This window comes from Camelus bactrianus, chromosome 3 (genome assembly GCF_048773025.1).
Source record: "Camelus bactrianus isolate YW-2024 breed Bactrian camel chromosome 3, ASM4877302v1, whole genome shotgun sequence".
In the NCBI taxonomy this organism is placed as follows: Eukaryota; Metazoa; Chordata; class Mammalia; order Artiodactyla; family Camelidae; genus Camelus; species Camelus bactrianus.
This window is the reverse complement of record NC_133541.1, coordinates 22,187,634-22,214,981: the sequence shown is the minus strand read 5'-3', so window position 1 is coordinate 22,214,981 and position 27,348 is coordinate 22,187,634. Positions and strand designations below refer to the sequence as shown.

General features: G+C 32.9%; 1 long non-coding RNA gene across 1 annotated transcript in view; it reads right to left on the bottom strand.

Moving 5' to 3' along the window:
- LOC123617015 (uncharacterized) overlaps positions 1-15,853 on the bottom strand; it is a 151,804-nt gene extending 135,951 nt beyond the window's left edge. Inside the window, exons 1-2 of the long non-coding RNA XR_012502632.1 lie at positions 15,726-15,853; positions 8,444-8,491 (exon numbers count right to left, since the gene is read on the bottom strand). This is a non-coding gene — a long non-coding RNA (uncharacterized LOC123617015). The remainder of the gene's footprint in view (positions 1-8,443; positions 8,492-15,725) is intronic.
- Between the last annotated feature and the right edge of the window lie 11,495 nt (positions 15,854-27,348).

Below are 27,348 nucleotides of genomic sequence, written 5' to 3'. Positions count from 1 at the left end.
GGTTCCTTTAGGGTCAACAAATGTAGGACATTTCCTACATAAGGCCAATTCTCCAAGATTGGGAAATGTAACTGATCTACATAACACATACAAATAAACACAGAATTGGGCAAAATGAGGAGATGAAAAAATATGTTCCAAACTAAGGGAAAGATAAAACATCAGAAAAATAATTAAATGGAGAAAAGCAATCTATCTGATAGAGTTCAAGGTAATCATTACAACAACGCTCACTGAACTCAAAAGAATAGATGGAAACAGGCAGAATTTTAAAAAGGAGAAAATTCTTCTTTTTAACATAAAGAACTATTAAACAGAGCTGAAGAATACAATAACTGAAATAAAACGCACTAGATGGAATCAATAATAGATTAGATGATAAGGAGGAACTGGTTAGTCACCAGGAAGAGACTCAAAACTGTTCACTCATCTTGTTCACTTGAGCTGAACAGAAAAAAAAAAAATTAAAAAATGAGAAGAGTTTAAAAGACACTTAGGACAACATCTAACCTAATAACATTTGCATTATATGAGGGGAAGGAAGAGAGAGAAAAGGCAAGATAACTTATTTGAAGAAATAAGAGCTGAACACTTCCCTAACCTGAAGAAAGAAAGAGATATCTAAGTCCAGGAAGCAGAGAGTCCCAAACATGAACCCAAAGTAGTCCTCACCAAGATATATTATAAAGTGGCAAAAATTAAAAATAGAATCTTAAAAGCAGCAAGAATAAAATAATGAGTTACATATAAGGGAACTCCCATTGGGCTATCGGCTGACTTTTCAGCAGAAACTTTGCAGGCCAGAAGGTAGTGAAACAATATATTCAAAGTGATGAAAGGGAAAATTCTAGAAGCAAGAATATTCTACCTAGCAAGATTATTTTTCAGATTTGAAGTAGAGATAAACAATTTTACGGACAGGCAAAAGCTAAGCGTTCAGCACCAATAAACAGGCTTTACAAGAAATGATAAAAATAACTTCTCTAAGTGGAAAAGGCTACACTTGGAAATTGAAAATTATGAAAGGAAAAATATCTCACTGGTAAAAGCAAACATACATTAAAGGTAGAAGATCAACTAATTATAAAGCTAATAGGAAGGTTAAAGAACAAAAGTTTTAAAATCATCTATATTTACTTTGAGTAGTTAAGGAATACACACACAAAAGGATGTTAAAATATGACATCAGAAAGATTAAACTTAGTGGAAGGAATGAAAATTTGGGTTGATTAGAATGTGTTCAAACTTGAAATCTTAACTTAAAATAATCATATGTGTATATAGCTATATATGAACCTCATGGTAACAACCATCCAAAACTTGTAATAGATACATACATGCAACATGAAAAAGGAATCCAAATGTAACACTAAAGGTAGCCATTAAATCACAAGAAGAAAAGGTACAAAATAACCTACTAAAAACCCCCAGAAAACAATGTAAAAAATGGCAATAAGTACATACTTATCAGTAATTAAATGTAAATGGCCTAAGTCAAATCAAAAGATAGAGAAGATGAATTAAAAAAAAAACAAGATATATAAATGCTGCTTATAAGAGAATTGCTGCAGATTTAAAAACACAGAGACTGAAAGTGAGGGGATAGAAAAGAATATTCCATGCCAAAGGAAATGGAAAGAAAACTGGGCAGCAAAACTTCGGAGAAATTGACAGCACTACAATAATAGCAGGGGATTTTAACATCCCACTTACATCAATAGACATACCATGCATACAAAAAAAGATAAATCAATGAGGAAACACTGGCCTTAAATGACACATTAGGTCAGATTGAATTAATCGGTATGTAATTAACAGATAAAATTAATAGACATATTCACCAAAAACAGCAGAATACACATTATTTTTAAGTGCACATGGAACATTCTCCAAGGTAGATCATATGTTAGGCTACAAAGCATGTCTTAATAAATTTGGGAAGATTGAAATACCAAGCATGTCTTCCAACCACAACAGTATGAGACTAAATATTAACTACAAGAAAAACAATTGCAAAATCACAGACACATGGTATCTAAATAATGTGCTGCTAAACAACTAATGGGTCACTGAAGACATACAAGAGTTAATAAATATCTGGAGACAAATGAAAACAAAAACACAATGATCCAAACTCTATGGGATGCAGCAAAAGCAGTTCTTAGAGGTAAGTTTATAGTCACACAAGCCTACCTCAGGAAACAACCTCAAGCAACCTATCTTACCTCCCAAGGTACTAAAAAAATTTGGACAAACAAAATCCACTGTTTATAGAAGGAAATAAATAATAAAGATCAGAGTGGAAATAAAGTAGAGCCTTAATAAAATAGGGGGAAAAAATCAATAAAAGAACAAACTGTTACTTTGAAAATGGAATAAAGCTTTAGCAAAAGTCCATTAAGAAAAAGAGGTGTAAATAAAATCAGAAATAAGAGAAATTACAACCAACACCACAGAAAAACAAATGATTATAAGAGATTACTAAGAACAATTATATGCCACTAAAATGGAGAATCCAGAAGAAATAGGTAAATTCCTAGAAATGTAAAATCTCCCAAGATTGTATCAGGAAAAAATAATATAAACAAACTGATTACTAGAAATGAAATTGAATCAGTTAAAATTTTAAAAAAGCCCAACAAACAAAAATCCAGGACCAGACAACTTCACAGGTGATTTCTATAAAACATTTAAAGAAAATTTAACCCCTGTCTTTCTCAAAATCTAAGAGGAAGGAACACTTCTAAAGTCATTCTGCTATGCCAGCATCACTATGATCTCAAAACCAGACACCACACACACAAACTACAGGCCAATATCCCTGATGAACACAGATGCAAAAATACTCAATAAAATATTAGTAAACCAAATTCAACAATACATTTAAAGGATCATCCACACCATAATCAAGTAGAATTTATTCCAAGGATTCAAGGAAGATTCAGGATCTGCAAATCAATGATTAACCACATTAACAAATTGGATAAAATTTATATAATTATCTCAATAGATGTAAAAAGATTTTGACAAAATTATTCATTTAGGATAAAAACAACAAGTGGGTACAGAGAAACATACCTTAACATAAGAAAACCCACACATAACAAACTCAAGTTCACATCGTATTCAACTGCAAAAACCTGAAAGCATTTTCTCTAAGATCAGGAACAAGACAAGGATGCCCACTCCTGCCACTTTTATTCAACATAGTATTGAGAGTCCTAGGTAAGGCAATTAGACAAGGAAAAGAAAATGCATCCAAGGAAAAAGAAAGTAAAATTGGAGAAGTAAAACTGTCAGTATCTTTGAACATGATTTTATATACAGAAAACCCTAAAGTCTCCATCCAAGAACTTTTAGAATTCATAACAAATTCAGTAAAACTGCAAGGTACACAATATGCATTTTTATACACTAACAGCAAAATATCAGAAATTGCATCAAAAAGATATAAATACCTCGGAATAAATGTAACCAAAGAGGTAAAAGACTTGTACTTGGAAAACTATGATACTGATGAAGGAAACTGAAGACACCAACAAATGAAAAGATATACTGTGCTCATGGATTAAAAAAAAATTGTTAAGGTGACCATACTCCCCAAGGCCATCTACAGATTCAATACAATCCTTTCAAAATATGAAAGGCATTTCTCACAGAACTACAACAAGTAATTCTAAGATTTGTATGGAAACACAAAAGTTCTGAATAGCCAAAGCAATTTTAAGGAGAACAAATATGGAAGTATCATGCTCCCTAATTTCAAGCAATACTACAAAGCTCCAGTATTCGAAACAGTGAGGTCCTGACACAAAATCAGACACATAGATCAATGGAACAAAATAAACCCGCTCTTATATGGTCAATTAATCTGTAACAAAGGAGGAAAGATTTTACAATGGGCAACAATAGCCTCTTTAGTTAATGGTGCTAGGAAAACTACATGCAACATGTAATAGAACAGTTACATGCAAAAATAATCTAACTGGAATAGTTTCTCCCAGTATATCCAAAAATAATTTCAAAATACATTAAAGACTTCAATGTAAGACCTGAAACCACTGAACTCCTAACTAAAAAGTTCTAGGCAGTGTGCTCTTTGACATTGGTCTTAGCAACAATATTTTTGGATCTATCTCTTCTGGCAAGGGAGACAAAAACAAAAATAAAGATATGGGACCATATCAAAGTAGGAAGCTTTTAAGTAGTGAAGGAAACTATCAACAAAATAAAAATTCCCCCTACTGAATAGAAGGTGTTTGCAAATGATACATTCTATAAGGGATTAACACCCAAAATATATAATGAACTTATACAAATAAACATTTTTTAATGGGCACAAGACTTGAATAGACATTCTTCCAAAGATGACATACAGATGTCCAATAGAAACATAAAAAAAATGCTCATCATCGTTAATCATCAGGTAAATGCAAATCAAAACCCCAATGAGATACCTACCTCACACCTGTCAGAACGTCTATCAACAAAAAGACAGTAAGAAGTGTTGATGAGGAAGTATAAAAAGGGAACCCATATGCACTTTTTGTGGTATTGTAAATTGGTGCAGTCACTATGGAAAACAGTGTGGTGGTTCCTCAAAAAGCAAAAATAGAGTTACTATGTGATCCAGCAATTTCACTTATGGTTATCTACCTGAAGAAAACAAAAACACTCATTCAAAAAGATATGCACAGAAATGTTCATTGCAGCAATATTTACAATAGCCAAGATATGGAAGCCACCTGTGTTCACCTACAGGTGAATGGAATAAACAGGTAGTATATTTATACAATGGAATATATTCAGTAATAAAGAAGAATAAAATCTTCTCATTTGTGACAACATGGATGGACCTCAAGGGTATTATGCCAAGTAAAGTAACTCAGAGAAAAACAAATACCAAATGATCTCAGTTATATGTATACTAACAAACAAAAACAAACAACTAAGCTTATAAATAATGAGAACAAATTGGTGGTTGCTAGAGGCAGGGGATGGAGGTGGGAGAAATGAGTGAAGTAGGTCAAAAGACACAAACTTTCAATTATAAAATAAGTCATGGGATATAATGTACATTAGTGATTATAGTTAATAATACTGTGTTATATATTTGAAAGTTGCTAAAAAAAAGAGTAGATCTTGAAGTTCTCGTCACAGGAAAAAATGTGTAACTGTAAGGTGATAGATGTTATCTGACTTATTGTGGTGATCATTTCAGAATGTATACCAATATTGATTCATGCTGTACACATGAAATATATGTCAATTATAACTTTTTCAAAAATTAAAATGTAGGAAAAAAGTGTTAGTTCAGAAAGAGTATTTCTGATTGCTTATCTTCCTAAACGTACTACATCTCTTTCTAAACATGATATACAGCCAGTTCAAGTGATTAACTTCTGTACGTGCTTTGCCATCATTTTTATAAACATAACATACATATATTGGTTCATTATTTCCCTGAAGAGTTTTAAAGGGCAAATAGGGAAAGCATTCACTCTTTTGAGATTTCACTTTACTCTGCATTAAGTATTATGTACCTAGGAGGGATTAGTTCCAGGACCCACCCCCAGATATCAAAATCTTCAGATGCTCCAGTCCCTTGTATAAAATGGTTTAATATTTGCATATAACCTATGCATACCTGTCTGTATACTTTAAATCATCTCTACATTACTTATAATACTTAACACAATGTAAATGCTATGTCAATGGTCTAGCATACAGCAAATTCAAATTTTACTTTTTGGAACTTTCTGAATTAAAAAAAAATTTCAATCAGAGTTTGGTTGAATTTGTGGATGCAGAGCCCACAGATATGGAGGGCTGACTGTATCTGTAGTTTACCACATCCTTGTCCCTGGGACTCAGTAGATGCGCATTAGTTTCCTTAAGGGAAATAAGATTTACCATCCCCTCAATTCTCAATTTCACTCCCTACTAAAAATAATGGTTAATTTTCTTTCTTTTATTTGAAGTGCAACTAGCATAACTTTCCCTGGAACCCTGAAGTCAAAGTTCTAAATGAGGGCAAGCTATCAGTGAAATAAAAACAAAACATTTCCAGAAAAAAACATCAGTTTAGAGGTATTTAAAAATATTCTTCATAATCATATTGCAAAAACCTAATCACTGTACAAAAAATCGCCATTTTTGAGAGCTTATTCTTAGCCTTGCTTCAATAGAGGTGACTGACATATTTTAATTTCCATTCTCAGATAAAAACATTAACTGTTAAACATCCTTTATAAATTTGTAGCTATGCTATTATGAGATGCAAAAATAAAGTTTATGCACCTATTCACTATTAAAGGTGACAGCTACTGTGATACACAATATGCACGTGTGCGCACACACACACCATGAGCATGAATTTTTTCCAGGAGTTAATGGTAACATGTTATAAATGACAGTGATAGTTAAAGTAGGATTGAAAAGGAAGATTATTTCATGAAGTGTTCTGAGTATTTGGCAACGGGTAATGCATTCTTTTCCTTAAGTCATTGTTTTTCTACTGTAATTTTGCAACTTCATTTTCAAATAGAATTTACAGCTGATTTGAGCTATCTGTTATAATTTTCTCTTTGATTCTATTACGATTTCTTCAGTTAGAAACAAGAAGATGGAATTATATTTAATATGCAGAAATTATATGCAACCTAAATTCTAAAGATCACAGTGCTCACAGACTGAGAAAATCATAGACCATAGGTTGCTTTAGTAAGAGTGATTTCCAGGGAGCGTTGGAGAAAAAAAGAGGTCCAATGAATCAGGCACAGAAGGTGATCAGAGTCAGCAAGTCTGATGAGTGGTTTGAAGGGAAGCACAGAGACAGGAAAGTAAAGTGTCATTTGTTTCATTTTTTATTTTTTTCCTTTGCAGTAAATGAATAGTTTGCTTATGACAGAAAATAAGAACACACTTGTATAACGAAAAAATGGAACCCTATACACAATGAAAATAGAATAAAGAAATGTGAAAAGTAAACTGGTTTCTATTTAATTTTCACAAGTGTAATCAAATTATATTATTATTTTATATTTTAACGTTGGTTTCCCCTAGTAGAATATAAACTGCATTATATCTGTTTTGTAAACTTTTATAGACTTGTCGTCTAGCACAGTAATACCAATAAATATTTGCTGAAGAAATTTATGTAAGATTTGTAAAGAAATACAGAGAAAGGGCTAGGGGTCATAAAATAAATGCTTATTAATCCCAGACAAGAGAGAATACATTTATTCCACTAAAACTAAAGACCAAGATGGTGAGAGTTCAAATCATTAGGGACTGTGATTGGTCTACTTATATCTTAGGTATTTCAAAGCTGACTGCACAGTTTTTATCATAACTTAGAATACATAAATCTATTGAGGAAGATTGAGAAGTTGCAAAGGTAAAGCAACTTATTGATGTCATTTTTAAAGATGTAAGGATTGCAAAGTTGAGTCCAACAAGAAATATGCCATTCAAATCAGATTAGTATTGTGCCAATATTAAGGGATTAGTGCATTGTTCTGTGCCTTTATAATTCATATTCATTTACTAAATCTGTTATACTGAATTACATAGAACTACTCATGTAACTCTTACAGAATGGATCAGATACTCCTTCAAAGCAAAGACCATTTTCTAGTCTTCACTATAGATCAAAAACCCAGCATAGTAATAAACACTCTTAGGCAATGACTATACAATAAACATTTTAAATTACTAAACCAATTTGGTAGGTACTAGATAGTATTCAGATCACCTTAACACTTACGACATGTTCTTAACACACACACACAGGAGAATAGGTAAACCCTCTTAAATATTTAGAAGCTCTGGTTTCATCACATCTGTTGATCCTTCACTGGCTAAATCTTATTACAATGATTAAGCCCAAGTAGTAGGCTATACACTATGCATGGAGGTAGACGTTACCCAAAGGAGGATTATTGTGGTAGGGGAGAAGATTGACCATTTGTTTAATATTAATCCAATCTATTACGCAGTGGAATGCATGAAAGTATACAATTATGGATAATACAGGAGCAGAAGAGTGAATGCTTTAAACGTATGACTGAAGGAAAATAAAAGTGGTTCCATAATTAACTTATTTTCAATTATAGTGTGGGTATCGGGCAGGAGTCCTACAGGAAACAGATGGCAAGTGGAAATTTTGTAATTTGGAAGTGTTTAATAAAGGGAAAATTTAAAAGATGAAGCCGGGATGTAGAAAAAACACAAAGATGGTGCAGTAGTTTGGGGCTAGCAAAAGCAGGGCTTTTAACACTCATGGCTCTCAAGAGACAAGTGGGAGAGACATGACTGGCACACAGTAATGAACTGCATCTAAACAACAGACCGACCTAAGCTGTGTTCCTGGATCTAGGCAGTAATCTGCCTGTGGTAACGCCATAGGCAGTAAGTCAAGTAGATAAATATCCAGACTTACCATTCTCATTCCCGCCTAGAGCCATCTGCTGCTCCCCATTGGTCAAAACTAGAAAAAAATGCCAGAAGGTAACAGAATCAGTCTTACTGATGAATTCCATAAAGAATGGGGAATCATCTTGAGACACTAAAAACATATCTTGCTTGCATAGTATGGCAAATAAATTATATTTCAACATAACTTTCAGGTGATATATAATTACCTCTGAAATATTGCCTCCCCCATGTACTTCTAATATACTGCTATTATACTTTATATATACTATTTCTCATTGAGGGAAATATGTAGTTGCAAATAGTAAATCAGAATTATACACAGAACAGCTTAGAGGCCTGTAATAAGTTGATATAGTGTTAAGAATCATCAGGATTAAAAGTTTTCGTACTACTGATTCACCTGCCTAAAATGTGGGCTGTTGTGTTTTTCACAATATGTATGTTTATATACATGTATATGTATATGTATATGTATATGTATATGTATATGTATGTATGTATGCGTATGTATGTGTGTGTGTGTTATACTTGTGAACATTAAACACCATAAATTTAAGGATCCCTGATAGAACAAACCAGATTACCTGGCTGTTAATCTTATGACATTAACCAGATGCTTGACCTTAAGAAAGACATTCAAATTCTCCATGTGTCATTTTTATTCATTTATGAGGAGCTATATAAAATATTATAAATTAAACAACATAATACAAATAATGAGGTCCTACTGTATAGCACAGGGAATTATATTCAATACCTTGTAATAGCCTGTAATGAAAAAGAATATAAAAAGGAATATATATGTGTGACTGAATCACTACGCTGTACTACAAAAATTAACACTGTAAACCGACTATATGTCAATAAAAAATGGAAAATCTTTATAATGCTATCTTTTACATAAGCATTCAATAAGCATTTGCTGTTATTGACGATAAGTTACATAAGGCTACAGTATTTGATGAAACTTTTAATATAACTTTTAGAATAAAGATGAGGGGAAGACATGACAAAGGCATTATAAATATTATATGTTTGAGAGCTCAGTATGTTAAGCAAAAATGTAAGTGTGTGCAGGGAATGAAAATGGAATTTATGTGTTTACTTTAAATATGTTACATGATTCTACGAGTCTTTCACTGATATTAAGGTAATTTTTCCTCAGTGTCCTTTTTATTATTTTATTGTTTCATGAATTTCACTATAAAATGCCCAATTTACGGTAGCATGCCTTTATTATAAAAATGATATGCTTATAACTTGGATTGTATTTTCAATGCTATTTTATGCTTTGAAAGTCCAAGAAAAAAATATGATTAACCTGCTGAGGCCTCAGGAGTGGTACAACTTTGCAAGCTCCTTGTCTTGCTTATTTCTTAATGTTCAGTCCATCTTCATATGTCTATCTCCAGCTTCTTACCACCACAGTGAAACTAGCCCCCAAGAAATTAGACACTGATTTCATGTTGTTTCCAGTTTAGGGACCACCAACTCAAGTTCATTTTCTGAGCTGAGTGATTTGTACCACTCCTTGGGTTTGTACCATTGAATTATCAACTTCAGAGGATAGGTTTGTATTCTACATACATATATACTCCAATATAAGTCCACAAACATATATCTTACAGTAATTATAACAGCCAGTAATCTAGAACTATGCACAGATATATGAGTTATTACTCATTACTACTCTGCTTCTACCTATGAAAAAGCTGCCAGGTTCTAAATTATCTACCAAGCAATGCAGAAGACTGGCTAGGAAGAGGTGACAGTACTTGGGTTTTCATGCTTATCATATTTTAAGTACTTAATACATACATTGGATGCAAAGGATTTTTCAAGGTTACACTAACTCAGACCCAAAGACCATCATTCTTTACAAAATCTCATGGTTTCCTACTGCATGAAATAGCTATTTTTCAAATATCCAAGCTAGCTTCAGCAATATTTGAGATGAATGAATTCATGATTTTTTTGTAGAAATAAATTTCTCCCAATGTTGATCCATTTTCTTACCATTTAAAAAATACAGTTTTCCTTTTGCATGTGTTTTTATCTTTTTAAAGGGCTTTGAATTTTGCTTTGTTCAAAACTCCAATAATAATCACATGGGGATATAATTACATACACATTACAAATCTTATACACATAACTTTTGAATTGAAATTTATATGAGGCCTAGAAATCTGATGGTTTTAGAAATAATTTAGTTGATTTTTTTAACAATCATAACTATATAAGTATACAAAAAACTAATTATATTTATTTTGCTTGTATTTGTTCATCTTAAAAAGTTTGGCTAAGTTTATTATAGAAGAATATTCTTCTATTTTAATACACCCAACATTTTGTTTTTCCTAAATTATTGTCTTTTATACAGCTTATTTTTGATATCTAAGATGTAATGGGTAAATACTCACCTGACATTATTGCATGGTTATTACTCTTTTCATAAAACTTCTACTTACATACATCAGAAGGCTTCAAAAATCACGTTTAATTTGACAATAGAATTTATACTTTTATATTAAACTTTTCAGACTGACCGATTAAAACAATCATACTTCAAGAATCAAAAATATTTTAGAAATATTTCTCTTTTTTCAGTTATTGGTGAGTTACGTATCTACATGTTTTGAGCTGAATAGTGTTCCTTCCCAAATATGCTGAAGTTCTAATCTTAAAAACTCAACGTGAGGGTATTTGGAAAGAGGGTCTTTATGTTGGGAATAAAGTTAAAAAGATGTCATTAGGCTGAGCTCTCACTGAGGGGCCTTAACAGTTCTGCTTAGCCTGATTAAGCTTTAAACAGGCTTCTTCCAGACTCTGGGCCCCTCATCTCCCTCTCTTTAGAGCATCAAAAAAAACTTGCAGTTGTAAATTCTTTCTCTGCCCTTTTACTATGTAAATCTTCTCCCAGACTGTTGCCAGTTTTATAACTCAGAAACGTCTTTCTCAAGGACCTGGGAGCCATCCCTTTGAAAGGTCATCATGAAGAGAGTCCCTTTCTCCTAATCTCTGTGAAAGGGTAGGAGCCCAACTTCAATAAGAACTAATTAGCAAACAAAATTGGCCTAACCCTAGTCGCCAAACTCCCCACTAACATCCTCCAGTACTTTTCCATTAGCTCACCCCAGAGCTTAAAAATTTTCTTGCCATTTGTCTCAGCAGAGTTGGGTTCAATCTCTTTATTATAATAGTCGGGAGACCTTGTGATATTCTTGAATAAAATCTTCTTTGACTGTTCATCTTATCTGGTGCAGTTTTTATTTAACAGCTTTAATCCAGTTTAATTAGAATCTTTAACTGGGGGAAATTTGGGCACAGAGACATACATGCACACAGGGAGAATGCTACGTGATGATAAGGGCAGGGACCTGAATCAAAAATTCCCAGCAAACCACCAGAATCTAGGAAAGAGGCATGGAAGAGTTTTTCCCTCACAACCCTCAGAAGGAACCAACTCTGTTGACAATTTGATCTTGGACTTCCAGCCTCCAGAGCTGTGGAAGAAAGCATTCCTCTTGTTTAAGGCACACAGTTTGTAGCACTCTGTTTTGGCAGCCCTAGGAAACTAACGCATCATGTTTTGTAGTGAAAAGATTACAGATTTGTAGTTGGGAAAACTGGTCTTGAAGACTAATTCTGCTCCTTCCTAGATTTGGGGACTGGGGTAAATCAATAAAGTTTGTTAGTTTCTACATCTTCATTGGCAACTTAATGACCTAACATTTTGAGAGGTGTTGGCTTATAATAGGGCCAAATAAATAACAAAACATTATAAATAACAAAACATTATTTCTCAATCAAGAGAGAGTTCTCTAAGGATAAGATAGCATAGCAAAGTTTCTTAAAAATGCACGAGAGCTAAGCACCTTAATAAAAATGAAAAACCCAGAATTTCAAACTCTTCTCCTTTGAATTTACTACTTTATTAGCATTTTCCATGGAAACTAAATTGTGTTAGGTTTTACCTAATGTACAGAACCTTAAAAGGGTCTAGATATTTTCAGTCCAAACTAGCTCATTTCACTGATACATACCATCATCCCAACTTAAACATAAATGTAGATGTCTTTTGTCATCTTCACAAGCACCTCACAAAAGGGTGGAATCTCCAAATTCCCTAAGTAGAAACACTCCTCTTTTCCATTTTCAAGAGAGCATACACAGAATGACCTAGAAAACTTACATTTCCGTTATAAACCTCAGCTTTTTCATCAACAGCATGTGCCTTTTAAATACTACTTTATATTAATGTCGATGCTTAGTAAAGGAATATGAAAGATAGTATAATGCTTCTTGAAATACTCTAATTTATAAAAGGAGAGGTTTTGTAACAAGGCAACAATTTTATAACACCCTTGTGTTTTTCTAGCCCTCACAAAGAGCTGAGGGAGAATCCATTTAATATCTGAGTAAGTGCCAGTTTGACCAGGTTCCATGCAAGGCAGTGTGCCATAATTAAAATTAAAAATAGTTACACTAATCAAACATGAAACAAATAGCAGTAATAGCAAATAAAAAAAAAAAAAGTCAATTTGGAGAGGGAAAAATAATGGTCCCTTAGGAATAATGAGGTGGGGAACAATGATTAAGGACCGAAACACATGGTGAACTGCGTTCTTATACGTTTCATACATTTTTACCCTAGGGAAAATTCTTTTAAAGGTGAATTAACATCAATTTAAGAATTTTGATAATTTTATAATCAGTAGATCGTATCAGTCTCTGTATTCAAAGATTGAATAAACTGAGTGCTTTCAATTAAAGTGCTAAAAAATTATCCATAAAGAGAAGTCATTGGACAGAAGGTATATTCTTTTAGTACTAATTTTAATCTCCTTGGTCCTAGGTTAATTAACAACAGCCTTTCAAATAATTATATCAGTCTTTTAATGCATAGATCAGATTTGAGTTTGTCAAAAAAACTGGATGTACTAATCAAGCAGTTGATGGTGATTAAAGCAATTTCAGCCCCAGGAGATAACAAGATTCCTTTCCTTTCCTCTCTGTCAGTGGATTACCAGCAAAGACCACATAATTTCGCTGATCCATTACTGCCGAAATTGCTGGCTTCAACTATTTTGACATTTATTTGTTTATATATATTATTTGGCACATGAAGTTTTCCAAGCTCTTTATTATACAGGACAGTCAAAAAATTAGTATGAGTAGATCACAATTAGACAACTTATAGAGTGTGGCTTGGGGTCAATAGGGAGCAGAAATAAAATGCGACTTCTGACAAATTAATGTCAAAAACAGTTTTTTAAAAGGAGAGTTTCACAGGAGCATGAAAATGTCTAGTTGGGAAATAGAATGGCAACGTTGAGATTAACTAACTACGATGTTATTGCAATAGTCTAGGGGAGAAATTATAAAAATAAGACTGTGGCAAAGGTGAAAGAAAGAATAAAGCCAGATTCAAAAGGCTTGGAGACCAGAGGGCATGAAAGAAGTTATCAGTAAAGGATGTCCCCAAAGTTTTAAATTCAATGGCTGGGTAAATAATGAAGACAATAACAAAGATTAGGAGTACACATAGGTGCGAAACAGGTTGGAAAATAATGCAATTCGCTAAGTATCAGAGAAAATGAGTTTCAGAAACCAGCTGGATACCCAAGATCAGTAAGAAATTGCTTTTAAGGTTTAAAAAAAAACAAAAGCCTGGAGATAAAGATAATATAAGTAAAACTTACAGAGTGGGTAGATTTTGAAGGGAACAAATGAAATATATCATTTATAAAAGTTGTACGAAAAAACTCAAATTACACTAGCCACTTGAAAGGAGTTATCAGAAAATGTAAATTCAGTCACTGCTCAACCTCTGAGAACTGCTCGGTGGAGTTGCAAGTATATTCACACCACATTTCTTTCTACTACTTTATAACTGAGTTGATTTTTCCCCTATAAACTCTCCACCACTGAATAGAGAGAAAAAAGCAGCAAATAAACAAAAAATCAGCAAAATTTTGGTTTAACTCATTGTTTTAGTTTTCTATGGCTGCTGTAACAAATTACCACAACACGAACTTACTTTCTTACTGTCCTGTAGGTTGGACGTTTTCCTGGGCTAAAACCAAGGGACTGGCAAGGCTGTGTTCCTTTCTGGAGATTCTGCAGGAGAGGCTTTTTCTAACTGACGGAGCTCTTCCCATCTCACATTGCTCTGACTTCTGCCACCCACATTCACTTTTAAAAACTCTTGTGATTTAATCGGACACACGTGGATCATTTAAGCCGGTCTCCCTACTTGAAGGTCAATGATTAGTAAAAGTCAGCAGTCTTAAGTGAGTAGGCCATGGGACCCAGGTCAAAGTTCACAATAACTTGCACGTGTAGGAGGTAAGAAGTAAATGCACGAGTGCGCGAGTAGCATGAGTCAGCATTATGAACAATACGCATGCGCAGGCATAATGACATGACAAGTGCGCACAGCTGAGCACGTGCGCCACCCGCTTGTACTGCAATAAAGTGCTGTTTTGCTCTATGTCGGCTCCTTGCGCCTTCTTCCAGTTGGGCAGCTCACCTCCTCGGATCCCTCTCCAGCCTCCAGCGGCTGACAGTAAACAATTCCAACAACAACGTAAATTCCTCTTTACCATGTAATGTAACATTTCCATCTGTTCTGGGAACTGGGACAGGTACATCTTTGGGTGGGGCATTAGTTTATCTTGGACACTGATAAATTTAGCTCAGTGGGATTATCTTGGAATATCATCTATATTAATGCTTAGCCTCTAATTTTACTTTTACATAATGTTCCAAATACAAGTGAGATTAAAGCTCTGTGGCTTATGTGACCTTCCATTTTGTAGGGAGAGGGCAGGACTCCTGAGATCCGAGCTGTAACCGCTAAATTCTCCCTGCTTTCAGATGAGGATCTGTGCTTGTCCCTTGATTGGGGGGAGCTTTTTGCTATAACTAATTCCACCTGGTTTAAGCTGTGCAACGCTACCACCAAAACCTATAGCTCACTGCACTAAAGACTTCATTGCTAGTGACTGTTCGATTCCGGTATTTTAGCTTTTGCCATTCATTGGGGCTCTGGTATTTGTCCACAAACAGGAATTAAAGAAAATGCTAGATCCACTAAATAAAGTACAGGTCAAATGGTACAATTGTGCTGCTTCAAGGTCAACAGGCTATCATTTCCTTTGCCAAACATTACCGTCTCTCTACACTGAATCTGCCCTCCTGGATGCTCTGTTACTCAGGCTCCTGATATGCAGCTTCAGGTTTCTCTACTTGTTTGAGGCCTCTCCTAAAACTCCAAGTCCCACCTTGTGCTTTCATTTTGAGGTAGCAGAAGTATGAGAAACGACCTCTCATAGTTCACTCTGTCTCCTTCAGTTTCTCCAGGTCAGAAAGGACAGTCATCTTTCTCGTTTTTCTTCTTGCTGTATCCTCCTTCCACCTTATGGCAACAAACATATTGAAGGGTTATTGGAAATATTATGTAAGGGGCATTGAAAAATTCTGCAGTATGTATGAAACTCTATGATCTCAGTTTCTCTATGGTATAATTTTTACTGGGGGGGGTCAATGTACAATTTTTAACTAAGGATAGCAAAAGATGAAATATTTCTTTAATAACCCAAAATATTCACCCTTGCAATATGAATGTCAAATAGCTTTTTCTGCCATTTCAAAGCAATTCAATCTTTACTCACTCACCACTATTCTACTAATATTTAAATAATTCAAGACATGTATACTTTCCTGAAGAAGCAACGATTTCCTGAGTTACTATACCACAACATGTTGCTCATTATCATTTAGTAACTGCAATTTCCTGCAAGTATACTTATAAAATTGTACTTAAAAAAATGGAAATCATATGCCTCTTCCTTCTTTAAAAAGGATTCAAAATTTTATTACAAGATGTATACCATAAAAGCATTGTTTAAAAACAAAGGTTCTATGTATTGGTACAATATTTATGCCTCTTAAATTTGGAATGAAATGACTTGCTTTATAGCAGTCATGACATTTTCCATTAGTAAACATTACACTTTCTGCCACCATGATGAGTTTCAATAGCTTAAAGGAATGGCTGACTCATAAGTATCCCCCTTTTTTCATAATATCTTAGAAAAATAAGAGTAATCCATTTGCAGCAACATGGATGGATCTGGAGACCATCATTCTAAGTGAAGTAAGCCAGAAAGAGAAAGAAAAATACCATATATTGTCACTCATATGTGGAGTCTGAAAAAAAAAAGGACACTCCGAACTCATCTACAAAACAGAAATAGACTCGTAGACATAGTACACATCTCATATTTACCAGGGAAAGGAGGTGGGAAGGGATAAATTTGGGAGTTTGAGATTTACAAATGTTAGCCAGTATATATAAAAACAGATTTAAAAAAAAGTTGCTTCAGTATAGCACAGGGAACTATGTTCACTATCTTGTAATAATCTTTAATGAAAAAGAATATGAAAAGGAATATATGCATGTATATGCATGACTGGGACATTGTGCTGTACACCAGAAACTGACACATTGTAATTGTACTTCAAGTAAAAAAAGAAGTAGGCCTTGAGATGGAGGTACCACTCTAAAGCAAAACCATGTGATAATATCTTTTACCTACAATAGCAATTGAGCATTCACTATTTTAAGCTAAAGCTTTAATTTTTACTGTATATTTATGTCTCAATCTTTAGAAGTATAAACTTTTTGTTTATGAAATTATAAACCAAAGTTTATAATTACTTATGTTTTTCGTTTTTTTAATTTAAATGTGAAACTAGGATCTTATAAATTATAGTTTTCTAGACATTTTTCTTATTATATCTATTGGTGAGTAATTTTAAATACCTAAGGCTTTTTATTTTAAAATGATATATTGACTTAGGAATGCCTGGGTTACATTTGAGACAAATAGACAAATTTTGGCCAGATAAATAAAGATCAAAAAAGAGAATATACAAATGAACTGTAATAGGAATAAGATATAAATAAAAATACAAAAGTATTAAATACTAGATGCTAAAATTGAATATTAGTATGCTAATAGTTTTGAAAACTTATTAAGTGGATAAATTCCCTGAATAATTTGACTAAGATGTAATTTAAATGGATATTTAACTGCAGAGAATCCGAATCAGTAACTGCTAATTTTTCTACACAATAATTCAGTAAATTTAAGAATTTTTCTTGGTCTATAGATATTAGAAATGAAATAATAGGCCAAAGTGGAAAATATTTTCCACAAATATAACTCACAAAGACTTACTATTCTGAGAGAATATTCATGATACGTAAGTGAGTGAGTAAATGTGTGTGTGTATGTGTGTAAGAAAAAGACCACTAGCAAAACTTTAAAATGGTAAAAATATATAAATAAAGATTTCCTAGATGAAACATGAATAATGAAAGGACATTAGAGAGAAATGTGAATCCAAACCACAGTGAGCAATCTGGTAAACATTCCAAAGTTGGATAAACCAAATCCTGGCAAAGATACGGAGCAAAGGGCACCTTCAATTAACTACCTACAACTGCTTATCTTATTGAAAATTGGTGCAGCCAGTTTGGAAGATAACTTGGCCGTACTTGACAAAGTGGGCACATGCATATTTTAGGACCCAGCAATCCCACTACTTTATATACCCTTGAGACAATATTGCACATGTGCTTCTGAGACATGAAATCAGAGTTTTCCTAGCAGCCCTGTTCATAATAGTAAAACACTGGAAACCACCCAAATGTCCATCAACAGTGGAAAAAACTGTAGCTTCATGTATCAAATTGGATAAATCTCAAAAGCATAACATTAACTGAAAATAGCAAGCCCCAAAAGAATATACAATAATTTCATTTAAAGAAATTGAAAATGCAATAAAAACTAAATAATTGTGCATGTGTGTGTGTGTGTGTATATATATATATATTAGATGGATAGTAAAACTCTAAAGAAACAGATTTAATGACACATAATTTGGAATAAGTGGTTATTACTCCTGGGTGAATGAAGTTGACAGGGAACAAACAGGGCTTTTAAAGTATTAAGCTGACTTCTGAATATATTGTTTGGTTTACAATGATGATTTAATTGTACATCTAAGTTATATACAGAAGTTGGATGTATATTTCATGATTTACAAAAATAAAAAGAATACAATGCTAATAATACATTATGTGCACAAACACCAGAGACACAGCCCATTAAAAGGGCAGAGAGTTTGGAATTAGAGAAAACCAGAGCTGAACAGTTGTTACACCACTTACTAGGTTTGTGACCTAGATATTTTTAAAAAGGGAGATAATAATATCCATTTCATAGGGCTGCCACAAGAACTAAATGAAATAATGAATGCAGAATGCAGGCAGAATACCTGGCACATAGGTGCTCAAATTGAGACTCAGCAAGAAGGAAATTAACTCTCCTTTACTGACGGCAGTTACAACAGAAGAAAAGTATGTGTTCGCTGCAGCAACTACACTGTGAATTGTCAAACTGTGAGTGAAAAATGCAATGGAGTAACAGCTTCCAATAAATACTGTGAGGAAGCTGAGTTTCGTCCTACTCAGGCATGCATATACATAGGCAGAGGGGAGGAGTGACAGAAGTGGCTCTCTTCAGGAGACTCTTTCACCCTTAGATGATCTGTCACTGTATGCAGAACACACTGGCAGATTTATCCCCACGATTCAGGTTGCTCAGTAATGGTTCAGCTGAAAGCATTTCAGGAGTGCCATGAAGTGGGAACTCATAAATGACGGAGTCTATTATTGGGTGACAAGCTCCAGCCCGGTGACTTTGTTTGTGACTTTGTATAGACTCTGCAGAAATGCTTTCATTGTCATGAGCTTCAGGAAGAAAGGAAAATGCAGTGACAACACTGGTCAGCACATTTAATGGTCTGATACTGTTTAAAAAAAAAACAAACCCTCACATGGACTGAAAGCTAAATGATTTAAAGTAATTGCCATGACACAGAGCAGTTACATTTACTGTTGCAGCTTGTAAGTGTGATGAGATCTAGGTGTGCTTTATAGTTTCCTTAATATTATAAGGAATATTGTTTCCATATTCTGAATGAAGCCACTGAATTTTCACCCTGCTTTTATTTTATATTATGATTAGAATGATGATTAATGGTGGGCTTCTCTATAATTAAATGATTGGTCAGCAGAAAAATATGTGTCAACAGCTTATACGTGTGACTAACACTCCCTGTAAAATTGCTTTAAGGGGAGTGGGGGGAGTAAGTCGGCACTTGGACTTACGTCATTGTGCCTCATGCAATCTACCCTTCAGTGGTCAATCATAATGGGACCTTTTTACTTCAGAAGTTACTCTGTTTACATTTTGAATCATTAATTTTTTAATGTTGGAGAAATAATAATGCTGATGTCTATCCAATTATTAGATTACAGGGAACAACAGAATCTTTAGAAACTACCTATATATACTTTAATTCTGTTCCTGTTAATATTTCAAAGGATTCCTCTTTGATGTTAACTTCAAATGATATAGATGACATCCTTTGTCCCCTGTTTTCTGTGATATGCAAGCAAAGATCTCCATCATCACTTGAAGTAATTGAGAAATTAATTTTAAATATTATTTCATACTTTTTCAATAAATATATAATTATTTTACTTTTTTTCTATCAAAGTGTTAATTAATCAGTTTAGGTAAAAGCTGGAGTCAAAACCATACGTCCAAATATCTGTAAATTATTAGTGATTTGCCTTGATAACCTAGAAATAATGATCACCTTTGATAGAGGCATTTTATATATATATTAAATCACACTTAAATGATGAGGCATAAATACAAAAGCACAGAAAAAAACTAATTGTGGGGAAATTTAAAGGAATTGGATAAAAAGCATCTCCTAGGACTAACGCTGGATATAGCTCTACTTTTTATTACAATAGCTCTTTCAATTTTGTCACATTCAGATCTAAATAAGATTAAGGAGATTTTGAATTAGGTATCTCAGTAAATTGAAAAACTTCAAAAAAAAAGTAACCCACAGCTCATTAAAAGTGGTGAAAAAGGACAGAAGTTTAATATGGTCCTATAACCAATGAAGAAATTGAATATCATTAAATTTCCTTAAGAAGACCAATGCATTTCTCTGGTGAATTCTTTGAAACTTTACAGTGAAGAAAACAACATGAATCTTATAAAAATTCTGCCAAGATTAGACAAAAGAAGAAATACTTGTTAAACTCAGGTCAATCTCTCACTTATATGGCTATGCCTAAATCTTAAATAAAATATTTTGAATAATATATATAAACAACAATTCATTATGAACACATTGAATTTAGTCCATGAATGAAGAGTCCTTTGAAATTCAAAACTTTGTCAGTATAATTGCATCATGACTGAATCAGGAGAAAACATATGTGATCATAACATTAAACACCAATGAAAGCATAAGGTAAAACTTATTTACCAATCTAAATTAAAAAAAAAAAAAACTAGTAACAGGAGAATTTCCATAACCTGATAAAGCACATTTACAAAATCCAGCAACAATATCACAATAAAACTGAAAAAAATCTTTTAAATTTTCTCTCTGAATAAAGGAAGAAAACAAAGGAGGCTGTTACCACAATCTCTAGTAGACTTATTTTTTAGAACTCATGGAATAAAGCAAAAATGGATAATTATAAAACTATTATTCAGAAATATAATATTGATACAATATTCAGATAAGCTACAGATATGCCATTTGATTTATAAAATGAACTTATTAAGTTTCCTGAATATATGCAAGAGTAATTTGCAAGTATTGACTGAGTATCTGTACACCAGATATGAACCATAAAGAGAGAAAATTATATCACTGACAGTAAAACCAAGAAGCATGAAATATATTCATATTAAACGTACAAGTCCTCTGCACTGAAGACTATAAACTTACTGATATACATTGGAAAAGACCTAAGTAAATGGAGGACGATATCTTATTCCCACGATCAATGATCCAATATTGAATAACATTCAATAACAATAACATTCAATAAATGTTACTCTGCTCAGATTGTTCTAAACGTGCAGCACAATCACAAGCAAAATGACAACTGTGCTCTTTTTGTGGATATCATAAAATATATAGTAAAATATTAAGTATAAGTAATGCAAAAGCAATTAATTAAAAAGAATTAAAGAGTTGGTAGATTATTCTAATGACTATCACATGTTTTGGAAAATAAATTAGGAAGATATGTTTTGAATTAAGGAAGCCAAAAAAAAATCAATGGTACAATGGTACAGAAACACTCACATGTATATGAACCCTTGATATATGACAATAGGGAAAGGATGATCTGTTCAATAAATAGTGTTTTGTCAATTTGTTAAACATGCACACACACACACACATACACATATATATTATATAATAATGTTAGTTAAGATAATACTGTATATATGTATTAAAGTAAACATTCAAGTCACAAACTGAGAAACAGTATTTGCACACATAACTGACAAAAGCTCATTTCCAGAAAAAAATATATAAACTCTTACAAATCAATAAGCAAATAAAGAATCCCATAAGCAGTGGATAAAATGGTTGATGAGGCATTAAATAGAAAGGACATCCAAATGGCCCATTACTGTATGAAAATGTGCCCATTAATCACAAGGGCAATACCAGACAGAGTCACTGTGAAGAAAAATAAATAAATAAACAGGATAACTACACACCCATAAGGTTGCTAAAATAAATAGGGTTGACAATAACTCATATATCACTGATGGAGCTGCAATGTGGTAGGTAAAAATGGAAAACTGGCACTATCTATTGTTGATACCCATGAACCTACAATTCTCCTCAATTGTACCAAACAGAAATGCATACACATGTTCATCAAGAGACAAAACAAGAAAAGCACATGGAAAAAACCCAAATATCTATCAACAATATAATAAAGAAATCAATTGTAATATATTCCTATAACATGAAATTATAAATCAATATAAATGAATGAACTATTGCTACAAGCAATCCCTGATGAATATTAACACAAAATTGGGCTAAAGAAGACATTCACATACTCACATGCACACACATACATACACAACAACTTCCCCGCCATGCGCGCGCGCACACACACACACACACACATACAGATCAAATACAACCAAACAAAACTTTCTAAGCTATCAGAAATAAAGATAATGGTTATTTGGAGGGAGGAGTGGGAGAAATATCTTGAGGTACTATTCTATCACCCGTGTAGGTGTTCTTCACTATGTGGAAATTAATTGAACTGTATACTTACAGTTCAATTCATTTTTTTGTATATAAATTTAAAATATTTTAACATCATGGTATATAGAAGAGGTATATATTGTGAACGAGTACTTTTTTTTTTTTAATTTAGAATGATTATACATCCCCTAGAGATAAAGGTAAAGCTAGCCAAGAGGCTTTGCACACATATCAGGAAATGCTATTGGTGCAGATGTATCCAGGAATATCTACTGTTTATCTAATGGAGTGTGTAGGTTTTCACACTGAAAAATCATTACTATCATCCTTAAAATTCAGTTTGAGCTGGAAATTTCCAAAGCAAGCTTTGAAATACAAAGTTGTTATTTTTAAAAGAATTTAATTATATATTTCAAATATGCATAAAAGTACATAAAATGATATAGCACTACTTATCTATAATTATCAGGTATCAATACTTTACAATAGTTGCTACAAGTGTTTTTTGTTTAGAAATAAATATGAAAGGTGCTCAAGGCTCATACGACAAGCTTTTCTTTCTTTAACCAGTGAAAAAGTTACTGTTCTAATTTTGGTATTTATCTTTCCTTTGCTAACTCAACATTCATTTTTACTGTTGTTCATTTTCAAAGTAGCTCTCATTGTTTTTATTGTATGAATACAACAAAATATAATAGTGCATTCCCTTATTAATGGATGGTAAACTTATTTTCACTTTTTTTAGGGCTATATATCACCTATAAACAACTTTAGAAATCACCCAGTACCTAACAATTAAAATGGTAACATAAATGCTGGGAAATGAAGGCAAACTCTTCGGTCTTTTTAAAAATATCAAAGTCAATATAATAATTGATATAAAATTATCACCTGATTTCTAATTATCAGAAATCAGAATGCTGTGATAAGAAAATGTATTCATATACGTTTCAAATTATTGTAAATTATATGTCCATCTAGCATATGGTAATGGAGTCTAAGATATACTCTATAAAGGAATAAACCTATCTACCTTTCTCTTTTATTTCTTGTTTATTTCACATTTATCTGGGAGAATTTGGATCAGTTTACTCTTTAATATCATTCTCAATCTTATATTTTAAGATACCTTCCCAATAAAGTGAAAAGTTTTCATTTCCCACAGAAAGCACGGCTTTGAAAGTGATTAATGTTACTCTCATTAACCTCAGAAAGCAGCGTAGCCAGTTACTTTACTGGGAAAATGGGTATAAGCGGGAATAGCAGAGAACTGCAATTTGGTGCAGGCAAGCTATGCTTGAATCATTGGCAAGTCTGAAGAGACAAAGGGAGGGTCAACTTTCATTAGCTTTTAGGAGGAAATTGGGGAGGGCTGTTTTGAATTAAAGGTCATTGGAGAAGAACAGGGTTGGAGGTTGTAGCAGTTTCTGACTGGTTGCTAGTTAGTACATTGTTACTGGGCAGGGAAGGATCTTCTTTCCCTTTCTTAAAAGCAGGAAATAAAATTCCCAGGTGAAAAAAAAAAGTCCTCCTTTGTACCAGAGGAAAAGTAACATTCTTATCAACATGGATAAGAACTTGAAACCTTGAGAATGTCATACAAAGAATTCTATACAAAGATATCTTGTTAAAATCACTTATCTTCCTTCTTCCTGCTGGTTATGCAGGCTGCAAAGAGTGGTGAGTGCATGAGAGTGCTCCCTTCAGAACTTCCTGATACCATTTTCAATGAGGTTTTATTTATTTTCACATCTTATATAATTTAGTATAGTATAGAATAGATTAAAATATTAGAATAGAAGAAATGCAAAATAAAGCATCCTTTTTCTTGGTTTTGTTTTCATATTCATCAGGTCTATTTCAGACTGTTTCTAGTCTAGCTTTTATTCAAGACAAAATAAGCTTTAGATAATTCATTGACATACTACATATTTGTTTTCTTCTTAAAAATAGAAGAAAGCATATTTTACTTAAACATTCCACCCATAAAATAAAAAGGATTTTCAACTGAGTCTAAGATTTTTGCTTTAACTTTGTTTTTATTTAAAGACCTGCTATAATTCTGTGAGAGAACTATAAAAGTCTGCTCAGAAACATTATAATGTAAAATGGACAGAGAAGGACAATGAGATATTTAATTTACCACGGCAAAGCCATTGCTGTGAAGAATGGATAATATGTATCAATGGTAATATATGGAGAAATAACACAGGTGAATAGCACAGACAATAAATCTATTTTTACCACAGGACCTGTCTAAGGCATTCCTTTTAGTAATAAATAAAATAATTTTAGGTTACATGGAGCTAGCTTGAAAAATCTCTTGTTTATGGCAACATACATCAGTTATGATTCAAACCATATAGCCCATCCCAAAAACCTGTAACAAAGAGATAAATCCTCAGCTGAATATTTAGATCATTATTCATTACAAAGGGTCACTTTTTGTCTTTATAGAGTCTCATTATTGGAAGCCATGTGTTTGATCTAATCTTCTACTCTATAAAGACAATATTGTAGAGATTAGCAAGTGTCTCCCTACCCATATAGATCTCCTCATTTCTCCAGCTTGAAGTTTTCAGTGTGTTGAAAATTAAGAAAACAAGCAAACGGAAAATGACACATAATCTATTTTTTGGTCCTGTTTCACTCTTCAGTAATAGAAATAGAGCATAGCAAAAAGTTGGAAAAGGGAACTTTTCTGAGCTGTTCTGTTTCACAAGCACGCACGCACACACACGTGCACACACACTTACACACACACTCTAATCTCTGTCTCTTCCTTCTCTCTCTCTCTCTCTCATCAGTATTAAATGATAAGCTGCTCAGGACATTTTGGAGCAGGAAAGGCACTTTGTAGCCACCGCGTACTTACTGACGTATACATTACGCAAAACGAAGAAGGAGCACTTTGACCTCATGCTCCTGGGTGATTCTATATTCAAAGTGCTTTTCCTTAGGTACTTATTTTCATCCTCTTTAGTTACATATTTCTAACATTCATTAAGAGGCCTTTGTAATATTCTGTCATTTGTTACTGTTTCTTGCCCAAAACAAAGATATGCAGTATTCTTTAACTGCACAAATACTTAAATATACAGCAATGCTATTATTATATTTGCTCTCTTTCAAAGTTAAGCTCCAATATAGGTTCACAAAACTACTCATAATAGTAAGAATTAACTCTGTTCTAATGAATCATAAAATCTACTAGGGAGAAATAGAAAAGTAAACAACTTTTTAAACAAAATTACAACTTTAGGTAGCAAAAGCAATTCAGAAGAAAAAAGCATGTTGGAGGTCATTTCCACTTTTTGACAGTTAATTACTGATATATGTATGTAAGTTAGTACTAATTTTTAAATTAGTACTATTATCCATCTTAGTGAACTTGAAGCTTATCAGTGGAGGTCTGCACAACTGGATCCCCGTATATAACTAATATTCTCAGAGCTTCTTCACAAACACAATGTTCATATGCAAATAAACATTTTAGTGAACTATGACTATTCCTTGTATATTCATATTCCTACAACACATATAGATCCCCAGTTTTATTAAGGTTTTACTGAAAAATTTGGAATAGATTATGGAGGGACTAGGGTTATTGTGTGGTTATGTATAAATCCTATGTATAGCTGGCATTTATTTTCTACCTTCTGCTATGGGCAATGGTAATTTGCTTTGGTAAAAAAAAAATTAAATCAATTAATCTTGAACCTTTGAAAAGAGTTTTTTCTGAACACAAGGGCTGCATATGGCTTAGAATGAATACATGTGCATATAATATATATATATATGCATATATTTCCATTTATTAATGAGTTTCCTGCATATTTCATATTGGCATTCTATTTCAATAATATTCTACAAAGCCTTTCGTTAGATGAATTATATACTGAATTTGAATATTACCTGCAATTATGACAGTTTATTTTCACTTTTTAAAATTTCAACTCAATGTTATTAGACATTTATGATTCTCTATTTTTACTTTACAATAGTTATTTGGTGCTCTCTCATATATAATTTTAAAGTATGTTTTTAGCAGACTATCTTTCAATGAATTAAGTTTATTGCTTTCCATATGAACTCTTGGCTTGAACTGTGAACTCACCAAAAGGGCTTCTCATATTCAACAAACTAAAAACAAATAAAAATCATACATACACAAAAAGTGAGCACAAGAGGCATTATGTCACCAACATATATAATTCCATGCCCTTCTCAAGTAAGGAGCAGTAGACAGAACAGGGATACAGGGGATATAGAAATCTTAATCACTCAATTGACTTTATTTTTTAGTGATACAAAATTTGAATTATTCAAGCTGAAGCTATTAAATATTCATAGTGCTTCATATTATAAAGTTATTGATTAATGTCTTTGGTAAAGAACACTATTATCTTTGATTGCATCAAGGTCATCCCAAGGAACAGGACCAAGGCACAAAGTTTTATATATGGAAATATGAGGAGCTAATACATAATTCATATTTAACAGATAACATAAAGGTTAACCCCTTGGAGAATCTGAAGATAATACTCATGTTCTTCTGACAATTCTTTATACTGGCAATTTGGAAAATGCCAGTGTTTTATTACTACCTATTCTTGTACTATGACATGAATTAATGCATACCTGCCTCACTATTCCTATGGGCAAAAAAAAAGGAATTTGAATTATGTACAAGAGAGAGATTTTATAAAATTA